The sequence below is a fragment of the Biomphalaria glabrata genome, chromosome 4 (assembly GCF_947242115.1).
Source record: "Biomphalaria glabrata chromosome 4, xgBioGlab47.1, whole genome shotgun sequence".
NCBI classification, from domain to species: Eukaryota; Metazoa; Mollusca; class Gastropoda; family Planorbidae; genus Biomphalaria; species Biomphalaria glabrata.
In genome coordinates this window covers 15,341,589-15,353,873 of record NC_074714.1, presented here as the reverse complement: position 1 = coordinate 15,353,873, position 12,285 = coordinate 15,341,589, and the positions used below count along the sequence as shown (strand labels likewise).

The 12,285-nt window shown below is 33.6% G+C and overlaps 1 long non-coding RNA gene across 1 annotated transcript; it reads left to right on the top strand.

Moving 5' to 3' along the window:
- The first annotated feature begins 274 nt into the window (after positions 1–274).
- On the top strand, positions 275–8,265 carry LOC129925840 (uncharacterized). Its single transcript, XR_008777559.1, has 2 exons — positions 275–2,424; positions 7,753–8,265. It is a non-coding gene; the product is annotated as an uncharacterized LOC129925840 (long non-coding RNA).
- Positions 8,266–12,285: the final 4,020 nt, after the last annotated feature.

Here is a 12,285-nt window from a genome sequence, read left to right as displayed (position 1 = left end):
TGTTCATAGTTCTTGCTTTCATTTTGCTTGTCCTTTTTCCTGCCCTAGACGCATGAAAGTCCGCATACAACCCATAGGGGTTTACATCTCACACGAAATGCTTTTATATAACCTCCGAAGTTTTGAAGGTCAATGTCTTTATTTACTAGTAAAGTCCAACAGTTCTGGGACACATACACAGAGAAGTTTTTATGGAGGGTGTGTTGTCAGTACTCAGTCATTCTGAAACTGTGGGAGAGGCTTGTGTATACAGGCTCTGTTATCTTGTAGTCTGTTAGACACCTTATTTATATAGGTTAGTTATTTTAGTTATTTAGCGACGCACCATAGTAGACGCATATTGAACGGGACTAGTGACGTTTGGGATATGTTGGGTTAGAGACCGGAAAATCAGTTAGCGTTAGAACACTCCAGGGTAACGACGTGTTTAGTGACAGAGACTTCTACTGTGGCCTTTTATCATAATAAATATATATTAACTTGTTCATCATCGTTGACTACATCTCTTCACCTGTTACAATTGATGTGCCGGTTCTTGTTTGTGTTGTTGGTCAACTACACGTAATACACCCGAACAATTACACCCAAACGATTGCAGAGTAATTGGTTGACTTCAAGACAGCCTGAACTAGCAACATCACAGTGGCGACCCCGAACCTCGAAGCCCGACGAACATCGAACCGGACCTCGAAGCAGAACGTTTACTCAGGTGAGGGTCGTGCACTCGAAGTTATAAGATTTCATCGGAGTACGGCTGAACACAGCAGCATCGCAGAGTGACTTTGTTCTGGATCTACATACAGTCGTCGCCTGTTTGATCGCACGTTCAACGAGCCGTTAACTCAGGGTGACCTTCGTCAGGACCGTAATCATCGCAACGCCTGATCTTCATATGCTGAACCGACCTACAACCAGAGAAACCGTTCATTCATAACGGGTGAGAGATCGTTAGTGAACCTGTTGGACATATTTTTTCTTCGTCATAGGAGCCACATTGAGTATCAAGTTTTACCTCGTCAGTTTCGAGAAGGACAGTTTGCCCGCTGTCAGAAGTATTGTGAGTACTACAAGTTTGGTAGCTAACTAAATCGAAATCGCTCTGTCGTCTTACCCTTGGAGAGATTCTTGTGGAGCAGTTTGCTCATTGAACCGGTTGCTTGCCACGTTTATAACGGTCACTGTGTTTAACCTTTGGAAGGTTAGTGAAGTAATCTTTATCAGTACTGAACATTGATCTATCTAGTATTCGTCGGTCTAGACCATACCTAGACTTGTTAGCAGTGAAGTTGTGGAAACAGCTACATCCACTTAATTTCGTTGAAAACCGTTAGTCGTATAACGGAACGTCGTCGGAGGTGACCTTGGTCTCACCTAGTCTACATTGGACAGTTTGGTCTAGTGAAGCAGAGTACAACAGCAAACTTCGTCGTACTACCAGAGTAGCAGCAGAAGCAGTGAACTATTTTAGAGAACCGTTATTCGTCAGCCCAGATCAAGTCATCGTCAAGAAATTCGTTATTCGTCAGTCGTCCAGATCAAGTTGCCGTCAAGAGACTGTTATTTGTCAGTAGTCATCTACACAAGTCAAGTCATCGCCAGAAGAACCGTTAACCTATTCGTCAGTAACTGTGTACACAAAGTCGTCGGAACTACACATACGGTCATCAACAGTCGTCGAAGAAACTGGAACATTTTGCTGTGGCATATCAGGACATCTGTGGCATTACGTGGGATACTGGTAGCACCGGAGAACAGAGTCAGAACTGGAAGAGAGGCAGTGGAATTTGTTGTGATCTAACATATTCGGGAGTCCGAACAAAGGGATCTTTCTTATCAAAAGCTAAGTGCCATTTTTCTTATTAGTATATGTTTAGATTGCCCTTAGAAATAGATTTTGTCTAAATTTGGTACGTTAGCCTGAGTAAAATCAGGTGGTGCGCCTTAAAACCCGTCGGGGTAGAAGACGTAATTTAGATGAAAAGCTATATTATACGTTTAGGGTTGTAATTTGTTTTGTTTGTGTAAACGTCATATCCGTTGTTGCCTGGTTACTTCGTGACGTTATCATTGTGTGCCATATTGTCACATCCCAACCCATAGTGATAGTCTCATTTAATTATTTCATTTGTTTATATTATTTTAAATTATTTATTTTTATTAATTTAATTAGATCTGTAATTTTTTTCACTTAATGATAGAAAGTGCGGGTAGGATTCTTTTACTGTGAATCAGACTAAAATAATTTTAGTTTGAGCGGTTAAAATCAAATATGATTTTGCCATGAGAATAATGCCGAAACTGGCTATGTAGTCAAACACTATCGTCTGGCTAAATTTAGATCTGCAAATTGTTGTACATCTCTTTGGTACAATTTAATCATCTAGACTCTAATTTGAAATATTATTAATTGAAAAATGAATGAAGGTAGTACATTCTAGATATATGTATCTTGTTGAAGATATATTTGACATTGTATACACATATTTGTTTCGTATGGTTAAATAGAACCATAATCTAATCTAGATCTAGACTCTAGACAGTCTTTGAATTTACTCTAAACACTTCACTGTGACTTCAGTCATACCAGATTTTAAAATTGATCATAGTTATTCATACTAGATCTAAAAGTCATAGTGCTCTTGATAACTATAGATCTAAATAGTATTATTATACATACTATAATATACTAGATTTAAATTTGTGTGTAATACTGGACCTAATATACAGATTTGAATATAACCATAATAACTCAGACTAGATTTACACATTTACTAAATCTATAGATAGAGACATAACACTTAAAACTGGTATAAAAGTGTGTAAAAACTTTTAAAGTATAGCCATAACCAATATAGGCTAAGTAAAAATATATATAAAATATAAAACACAATGGCTACATCATCATATGTGGACCTTAAGGAGGTTAAGGAAACAGCTATGCAGGATGGAAAGGCCATGGAGTTAAAAGGAAAAGACTTAGCCGCTTATGTACAGCAAGTTGTGAGGGAAGAAATGGAACGTCAAGATAAAATAAGAAGGGAAAAAGAAGAGATAGAAAGACAAGAAGAACATCAAAGACAAGAGATAGAGAGGCAAGAAAGGATCAGAAAGGAAGAATATGAAAAGCAAAAAGAAGACCAAGAAAGGCAGAGAGAGCATGAAGCTAAAATGGAGAAGATGAGATTGGACGCAGCACAAGCCAGAGCCCAAACTGAACAAAGAAATAACACAAATAACTCAAATAATTATACCACTCAAAGAGACAACCCTAATTCACAGACATGGCTAAAGAGAAAAATACAAAGTTTTGATGAACAGAAGGATGACATTGGTGATTTCCTGAAAAGATATGAGGCAAAAATGTCTACATTTAATATGCCTGAAGAAGAATGGTCTGAAATACTGATAGACTTTGTTCATGGTCAAGCTCTAACAATATGCCAAAATCATGACCATCATATTGATGATAGCTATCAGGTTTTAAAAAGAGAGTTATTAAATGCATATGGTCATAATGCTACAACTTTTAGAAAGAAATACTTTGACAATATACCATCATTAGGAATAGAACCCCAAACTACCATTAATATGGAAAAGGATTTTTTCAATAAGTGGGTAAAATTAGAAAAAGTGAATAACTCTTATGAAGGATTAAAAAATTTTATTCTAGTGGACAACTTTGTAAATAAATGTGATCCTCAGTTACAATCTTTTATTAGAGAAAGAAACCCAAAAACTATAGATGAAATAACAGAAATAATGAGAGTATACAAAAATGCCTATCCAAATAAACCATTTTCTGATAGGGATAAGAGCAAAGTAGATTTAATAGGATACACCAAAGAAAATGTTGATAGAAGTAGAAATAGAAACAGATCAAATAGTGGAAATAGAAAATATAGTGAAATAACCTGTTTTAAATGTCAAGGAAAAGGTCATATAGCAGCTAACTGTAGAAGAGGGAATAGTAGGTCTGGAAGTAGAAATAGATACAATGAACAAAATAACAGTAGATATAGGAGTAGAGATAGGAATGACAGGGAAAATTACAGAAATAGGAGTTACAGTAGGGAATACAAAAATAAAGGTACAGATAGGGTATATTTCATGGAAGGAAATAGGAACAATTTTGCAGTGTACCCAGGGTTTGTAGATAGAATTCCAGTGGAATTAATCAGGGATTCAGGTTGTAACACTTTGGCAGTAAAAACTAAATTTGTCAAACCTCATTGGTATAAAGGGTTTACTAGGAAAGTAGAATTAGCAGATGGCACTGTAAGGGAATTTAAAGCTATAAGGGTATACATTGAAACTCCATTTTTCACTGGTTATTGTGATGGCATTGCAATACCAGAAATGAGATATGATATGTTAGTAGGAAACATAAAAGGAGTTAAAGAATGTTCAAGAAAAGAATTAGAAGACTGGCAAAACAAATACAAAAACATAAGACAAAATCATGAAAACATAGAAACACAAAATATAACAAGTATGGTAATAACAAGATCAATGAATAAACAAGATGAGAAACAGGAAAATACAATAAATGTAATAAGTAATGATAAAGAAGAAGAAACCAGTAATGTAATACAAATAGAAAATACAGATGTTAAGGAAAGAGAGATAGAAAATGAAACACAAAATAGTCTTGAAACACAAATATCTCAAAGTGAAAAAGAAACAACACCCACATTTGCATTAGAACAAATGAATGACAATATTATTGGGAAAATTTATTCAAGAATATTAGATAAAAACAATAATAATCCAATGGAGAAATTTTGTATAGAGAATAAAATATTATTTAGACAAACAAGTAAGGATAACAAGAAAATAAAACAACTTGTCTTACCACAGAAATATTGGAAAGATGTTTTAATCATGACACATGATAATAATTTAGCAGCACATAGGGGAGTAAAGAAATGTTATAGGAATTTGTCAAAACAAGTATTTTGGCCCAAAATGAAAGCAACAATCAACAAATACATAAACTCATGTGACATATGTCAAAAGAGATCTAACAAAAGCCTAGTGAATAAAGCACCTATTCAAGAAATGGATGAACCTACAGCACCATTTCAGAAAGTATCTATTGATTTAATAGGTCCTTTAATTCAAACTGAAAATAATAACAAATACATTTTAACAGTAATAGACATGTTTAGTAGATACCCAGAGGCAATCCCATTATCAAATACAAGTGCAGAAAATATCATTAATGCCATAACTCAAAAAGTAATTACAAGACATGGTATACCTAAAATTATATTGAGTGATCAGGGATCTCAGTTTAAGTCAGAACAATTTAAGAAATGGACTAAACAATACAATATACAACACATATACTCTTCGGTTTACCACCCGGAGAGTAACGGTTTATGTGAACGATATGGTGGATCATTAAAAAGATCACTAACAAAAATAATTCAGAATAATCAGAACAAGTGGGATCATTACATTAACTATGTACTATTTGCTCATAGAAACAACATCCATGAAGCAACACAATTTTCACCATATGAAATAATACATGGAAGAAAACCCAGAGATGAATTAGATGTTTTTAAAGAAAATCTAATAGGCAATGAGAATAAATTAAATAATGACAGTGAAACAACAATCACAACAGAATTGAAAGAAATATGGACTCAAGCATATAACAACAATAAGAAGTACAAACAAAGTGCTCATGAGAATATAAATAAGAAAAGACAATTGATAACACTAGAAGTAGGAAACAATGTATTAATATTGATAAATGACCTGAAAAATAAAATTGGTAAACAATGGAAAGGTCCATTTAAGGTGATAAAACAAATTAGTGATGTGAATTATCAAATTGAAATAAATGGGAAAATTAAAACATATCACATAAATAATTTGAAACTGTATCATGATAGAGAAGATGAGTTGATACAAAACATTCAGGAGGAAATAGAAAATAAATTTTCAGAAAGAGAAGAATGCTTGATGATAATAACAAATGAAAATCACAATGAAAATGATATTAAGGAAATACCTGTAATAGAAACAAAAGAGAATCAAACTTGGCAAAAGATTAATCTTAATAATTTAACTAAGGAAAAGTCAAAAGATATAACTAAAATAATACAGGAATACAAAGAAATTTTTTCCAGCATACCAGGAAAAACTAATATTATTAAACATGACATTAAAGTAACAGACACAAAACCTATCAAGCTTAAGCCATATAGAATACCGCTACATTTACAAGACAAAGTAAAGAAAGAAATAGACAATTTACTAGAATCAGGTATAATTGAGCCATCAACATCTCCTTATGCTTCACCAATTGTGATAGCCAAAAAGAAGAATGGAGATATAAGGTTATGTATTGATTATAGGAAACTTAACAACATCACAGAATTTGACCCATATCCAATGCCAAATATAGAGGATATTTTACATAAATTAAATGGAGCAAAATTTTTTACTAAATTAGATTTAACTAAAGGTTATTGGCAAATACCTTTAACAGAAAATGCAAAACCTTACACAGCATTTGTAACACCATATGGTATTTTTCAATGGAATTATATGAGTTTTGGATTAGTAAATGCACCTGCCACATTTAATAGAATGATGAACATGATAATTGGAAACAAAGAAAATGTTATTTGCTATTTGGATGACATATGTATTTTTAATAATAGTTGGGAGGAACATTTGGTAGATGTAAAAGAAGTATTCAAAATAATAAAAGAAAGTGGACTTACAATTCAAGCAGAAAAAGTAGAAATAGGATTGGAGGAAATAATTTTCTTAGGACATAAAGTAAATAACAACATGATTAGCCCTATTGAAGATAACATAAAGAAAGTACTTAATATTGAAATACCTACAACAAAAAGACAAATTAAAAGCATATTAGGAATAGTAAAGTATTACAGAAAGTTTATAAAGAACTTAGCAGAAATAGTGAATCCACTAAATGACTTACTTAAAAAAGGAAAACCTCAAAAAGTAGTTTGTAATGAGGAATGTGTGAAAGCTATTGACAGAATTAAAGATGTTTTTAGTCATGAACTAATATTAAGACTACCTGATAAAGACAAAATATTTTATGTCACAACTGATGCATCTGGTAATGCTATTGGTGGTTGTTTAATGCAGAACTATGATAACTTACATCCTATATTATATGTAAGTAGAAAATTGTCAGAGGCAGAGAAAAAATATAGTGTCATTGAAAGAGAAGCCTTAGCTGTAATATGGGTAATTACTAAGCTAGAGAGTTATCTAATAGGAAGGAAATTCATATTATTAACTGATCATAAACCTATTCAATATATACAGCAAAAGAGCATGAAAAACAGTCGTGTTTATAGATGGTTCTTAGCACTACAGGAGTATAAATTTGAAGTGAAAGCTATTAGTGGATCTGTGAATATTGTAGCTGATTTATTGTCTAGAATGACATTGAAGTGAAACAATTTTGTAAATAAACTATGATTATATTGAGTATGTAATATATATTAATATATTGACACCATTTATATGTTATGGAAAAGGGAGATAAGTAAATTTGATGTTAAGCATTTAAAAGTAAGTATGGATATTTTTTTTTGTGTGAATCATTTCATATATCATTGACGAAAGTTAGTTCTATGGAAAAGGGTGAGTATAAAAGAAAAATGGACAAAAGCGTATAAAAGGGTGGTAAGAAAAAATGTATTGAATGTGTAAATAAAGTTTGTAATTGTTTTTTGAAATATTGTATTTTATCAGATTACTGCCAGTGAAGAACATTTGAGATGTGTAGGACATGCCCATAGGATGCCACATTTTCCTCTATGATGAACTGTGTACTAAGGAGGATGATTCTGGAATGTTATGAACTGTTATGAACATTGACATTGAATATGAAGAACTGTCAAGTCAAGATGAAAATGTCAAGATGAAGAAGTCAAGATGAAGATGTCAAGATTTTATGTTTGTTGTCTTCCCCTTAAATTGAAAATGCCCTTGTAAGACTTGACAGTAGTGGAAAAATATTGACATATTTTTTTTTCAAGGGGGGGAGGAATCTGTTAGACACCTTATTTATATAGGTTAGTTATTTTAGTTATTTAGCGACGCACCATAGTAGACGCATATTGAACGGGACTAGTGACGTTTGGGATATGTTGGGTTAGAGACCGGAAAATCAGTTAGCGTTAGAACACTCCAGGGTAACGACGTGTTTAGTGACAGAGACTTCTACTGTGGCCTTTTATCATAATAAATATATATTAACTTGTTCATCATCGTTGACTACATCTCTTCACCTGTTACAATTGATGTGCCGGTTCTTGTTTGTGTTGTTGGTCAACTACACGTAATACACCCGAACAATTACACCCAAACGATTGCAGAGTAATTGGTTGACTTCAAGACAGCCTGAACTAGCAACATCACAAGTCACAGATACAGGAGCATTAAAGAAAGCTCAAAAAATAAGTTTCATAAGTTCGTTATAAGGTCGAAGATACTTTATTTTGCAGTTATTTTTTTTATATTTTTTTTTAAAGGAAACCTCAGAATTTGCGCTATTCAGTTTTAGCTTTATCATCATAGGAATCATTGGGCCTTATGCCTCTTTTCTTTGCCTCTTTTTTGGGCTTTATATGACTCTTTTATGGGCCATCTTGCCTCTTTTGTGGGCTTTTTTTTTTTTTTTTTTTTTTTTTTTAATATGTTTTTATTTGTAAGTTATCATAATTCACAAGTATTAAATCATAAACAATTGAAAAGTGATTAACCTAAAAATATAATAACAGTAATAGAAATATTATTTAATATCAAAGACATACTACCTAACCAATGAACCCCCTAAAGACAGAAAAATGATACAAGTATACTCTACTCCAGAACAATCAACACATCAGATATCCCTGACCCCCAACACCCTATTTCTGAAAAACTACATGAGCATTATACAGGTATATGAAAATCAAACTAGATAATTCTCTACCCTAAAGTCCATTATTTTTCTAAATGTTAATTCCAAGTGATTAGGATCAAACACCTTATTATTATGTAGACATTTGAGCCAGCTAGCCCAAACAAGATTCCTGTATTCGGAAACAATAATCAAGTTAAAGTTATGTATCATTTTATTTTTTAGTTTTGGCAGCTTGTTTAAAATAATAGACAGGTTAACATTTACATAATTGCAACAGTTTGCTTCCAATAGGTCCATTACAGTACTTCAAACTTGAAGGAATAATGGACATTCCAAATACATGTGTTTCTCGTTATCAGCATTTTCAAGGTGGCATAATATACATTCACGGTCATTTGCCCGTCTTCTAACCATAGGGGTCATCCCAAAGATAAGTCTATAACTAATCTCTGTAGCTTTTGGTGGGATATGTTTACTGTATAGGTTTATGAATGTGTCCTTGAATTCTGTCACCCCAAGAACTCTCCCCCACTTAATCCTATTCACTAGGCTTTCCTGTAACAGCTTTTTAAGTGTTGTGTATGATTCTTTGGTTTTGTTGTGTATTAAATGTTCATTACCAGGTAAAATTCTTGAAATAGATCTGTAAAATGGATGAGTGACTGTACCAAAGTAGTGAGGAGTATCATTGTGTATTGGAAGAAGACTACTTAATCTTAAACCATAATAGTAAATTGTCAAGGGAAAGTTTGTTGGGTTCCTAACTACTTGACCTACAAATTTTAGCCTTAGCGACTGTATTTTTGTTTTAACATCTTGCAAGTTTATCCCCCCATCCTCTTTGTTTTGAATGAGTGTATGCTCTATGCTCCTAATAGTGTTTTTAAATATAAAGCTTCTAATTAACTTGTTCAGCTTGTTTATGAATTTAGGAGGTGGCTCTGTAATGTTAGCTAAATAGACAATCTTTGGAATGACCAAACTATTTATCAATACAGCTCTACCAAATATTGTAGAACCTGTGTGCTGATAAAGTTTAATTAAGTTTGAGGCTTTGACAAAAATATTCTCCCACTGGTCTTTACAATAGAACAAAGGATTACAGGTATAGACAATACCACAAATCTTGATTTTATCAACAATTCTGAAAGCGCAATTCTCTTTGAATTTCCATTTCCCTAGTCCCATTACAGAGGATTTATTTATATTTATTTTTGAACCACTAGCTTCTCCGAAAAGTGTAAATTTCTTTAGTATATTCTCAATATCTTGCTCTGAAGATGGAAAAAAGGTTGTATCATCCGCATAGGCTTTGACTTTGATGGTTGAGAAGGAACGACCCGGTATATTTATCCCAATAATGGATGGGTCAGATCTTACAGATTCCAAGAAGGGTTCCAAGCAAAGGATATACAAGAAGGGGGATAAGGGACAGCCCTGTCTGACAGACCTTTGTATGAGGATACTCCTACTGAGAGAATGATTAATTATCAATCTACTTGTTGCATTGGTATAGACAAGCTTTATATATCTGATTAACAGGGAACTTATTTTACATTTCTCAAGCACCTTGAACAGGAAGCTATGGCTTACTCGGTCAAAGGCTTTTTCTTGATCTACAGATAAAAGAGACACATTGAGGTTTTTATCCTTACTGTACATGATAAAATCCCGTAAAAAATGCGTCATGCCGTCAATGTTTCTGTCCGGGATACAACAGTACTGGTCATGTCCGATACGTTGGTTTATGAGTGGTTTCATTCTTAGGAAAATCATTTTTGTGAGAAGTTTATAGTCCGTGTTGAGAAGTGAAATGGGCCTATAGTCGCTAGGTGAAGTGTTATTTTCAGATTTCTTAGGTAAAAGTGTGATGTATGCTTCGTTAAAATTTGGAGGAAATTGTCCCAGTCTAATGGCGTCGCTATATAGTCGCAGTAAGAGAGGACCAAGCAGGGGGAAGAAGGTTTTATAGAGTTCAAATGTTAAGCCATCTGGACCGGGTGATTTATTGTTCTTAGTCGAGTCCAGGGCAGTCCTGAGTTCGTCTAGCGTAAATGCACTCCCTAAAAGATCTTCATCTGTCTTGTCCAGCTGGTTGCAAAATTTTAGAAAATTATCTTGAGCATCAGTATATACTGGCTCTTCACTGTATATAGTAGTGAAGTGTTTTGTAAAAATATTCTTAATATCTTCATAATCATCTACTTTATTCCCCTCACTATCTATGATGTTGCTTATTATTTTACTTGATTGTACATTCTGTTCAAACGATAGGAATAGTTTACTAGGACCTTCATTACTTAAGTAATTTTTACACCTAATCTCAGCACCCCTATAAGTATACTTGTTTAATTCCTCTAGTTTTAAAAGAGTTTCTGTTTTAACGATTTCATCATCCGTGTGTAATAATGTGTATTTGAGTTGTTCATATTCTTGCCTCCTACGTCCCTGAGCTAATGTAGATATTAACTGGCTTTGCTGCTTGATAGAACTTTTTAGGAGTGGCCATGTCTGTGTTAAATCGAAATGTGGATCTTGTATATCTTGTAAGTAAGAATTTAGATTAGTAGAAACTAACTCCACGAAAAGGGGAATTTCCAACAGAGAATTGTTAAATTTCCAGTGGGATGACTTTCTTTTAATTTCTTTGTTTTTTATGTCCAAAGTAACTAACACCTCTTTGTGGTCTGTGTATTCTAGTGTTTCTTCCAGATGTGACACCCGACTTATATAGAAATCATTAGGAGCATACACTCTATCTAAGCGCGTCGAGACGGGGTATGACCTATGCACCATGGTGATGTCACGACCCATAGGTTCTAGTGTCCTGTAAGCATCAACTAAATTAAAATTCCTCTCTATCTCCTCTAAGAAATTAAGATTCGGAAAGGTTTTACGAGAGGGAGGGCCCACTGCCAAAGTAGTCTGTTTATCTAATGCAGAAGTTATGTAATTGAAATCCCCCCCTATGATAAGCGTATCCTCTCTATAATTATTGTTTAGTATATCGATTAAATTTTCATAAAAATCCTGTTTTTCCGCGCTCTTTGCTGGTGCGTAGATGTTTGCAAGTGTAAATGTTTGATTTCCTGATTCTACTCTAATGATTACTATTCTTCCCATGGTGTCATTAAATGCATGCACTACTTTAAACCTATCTGAGACTAGAAAAATAGCTACCCCTCTACACTCGTTACCTAGGCTAAACCAGCCCTCTTTCAGCCCTATGTCGGATGTGTATTTGCGTGATTTATAATGTGTGTCTATATTTGTTTCTTGAATGAAAATGAAGTCTGGCCTGTATTTTCTGGATAGGTGAACAATGTATTTTTGCTTGTTTCTAAGACTACGTATATTTAATGATAAGATTGTAATGT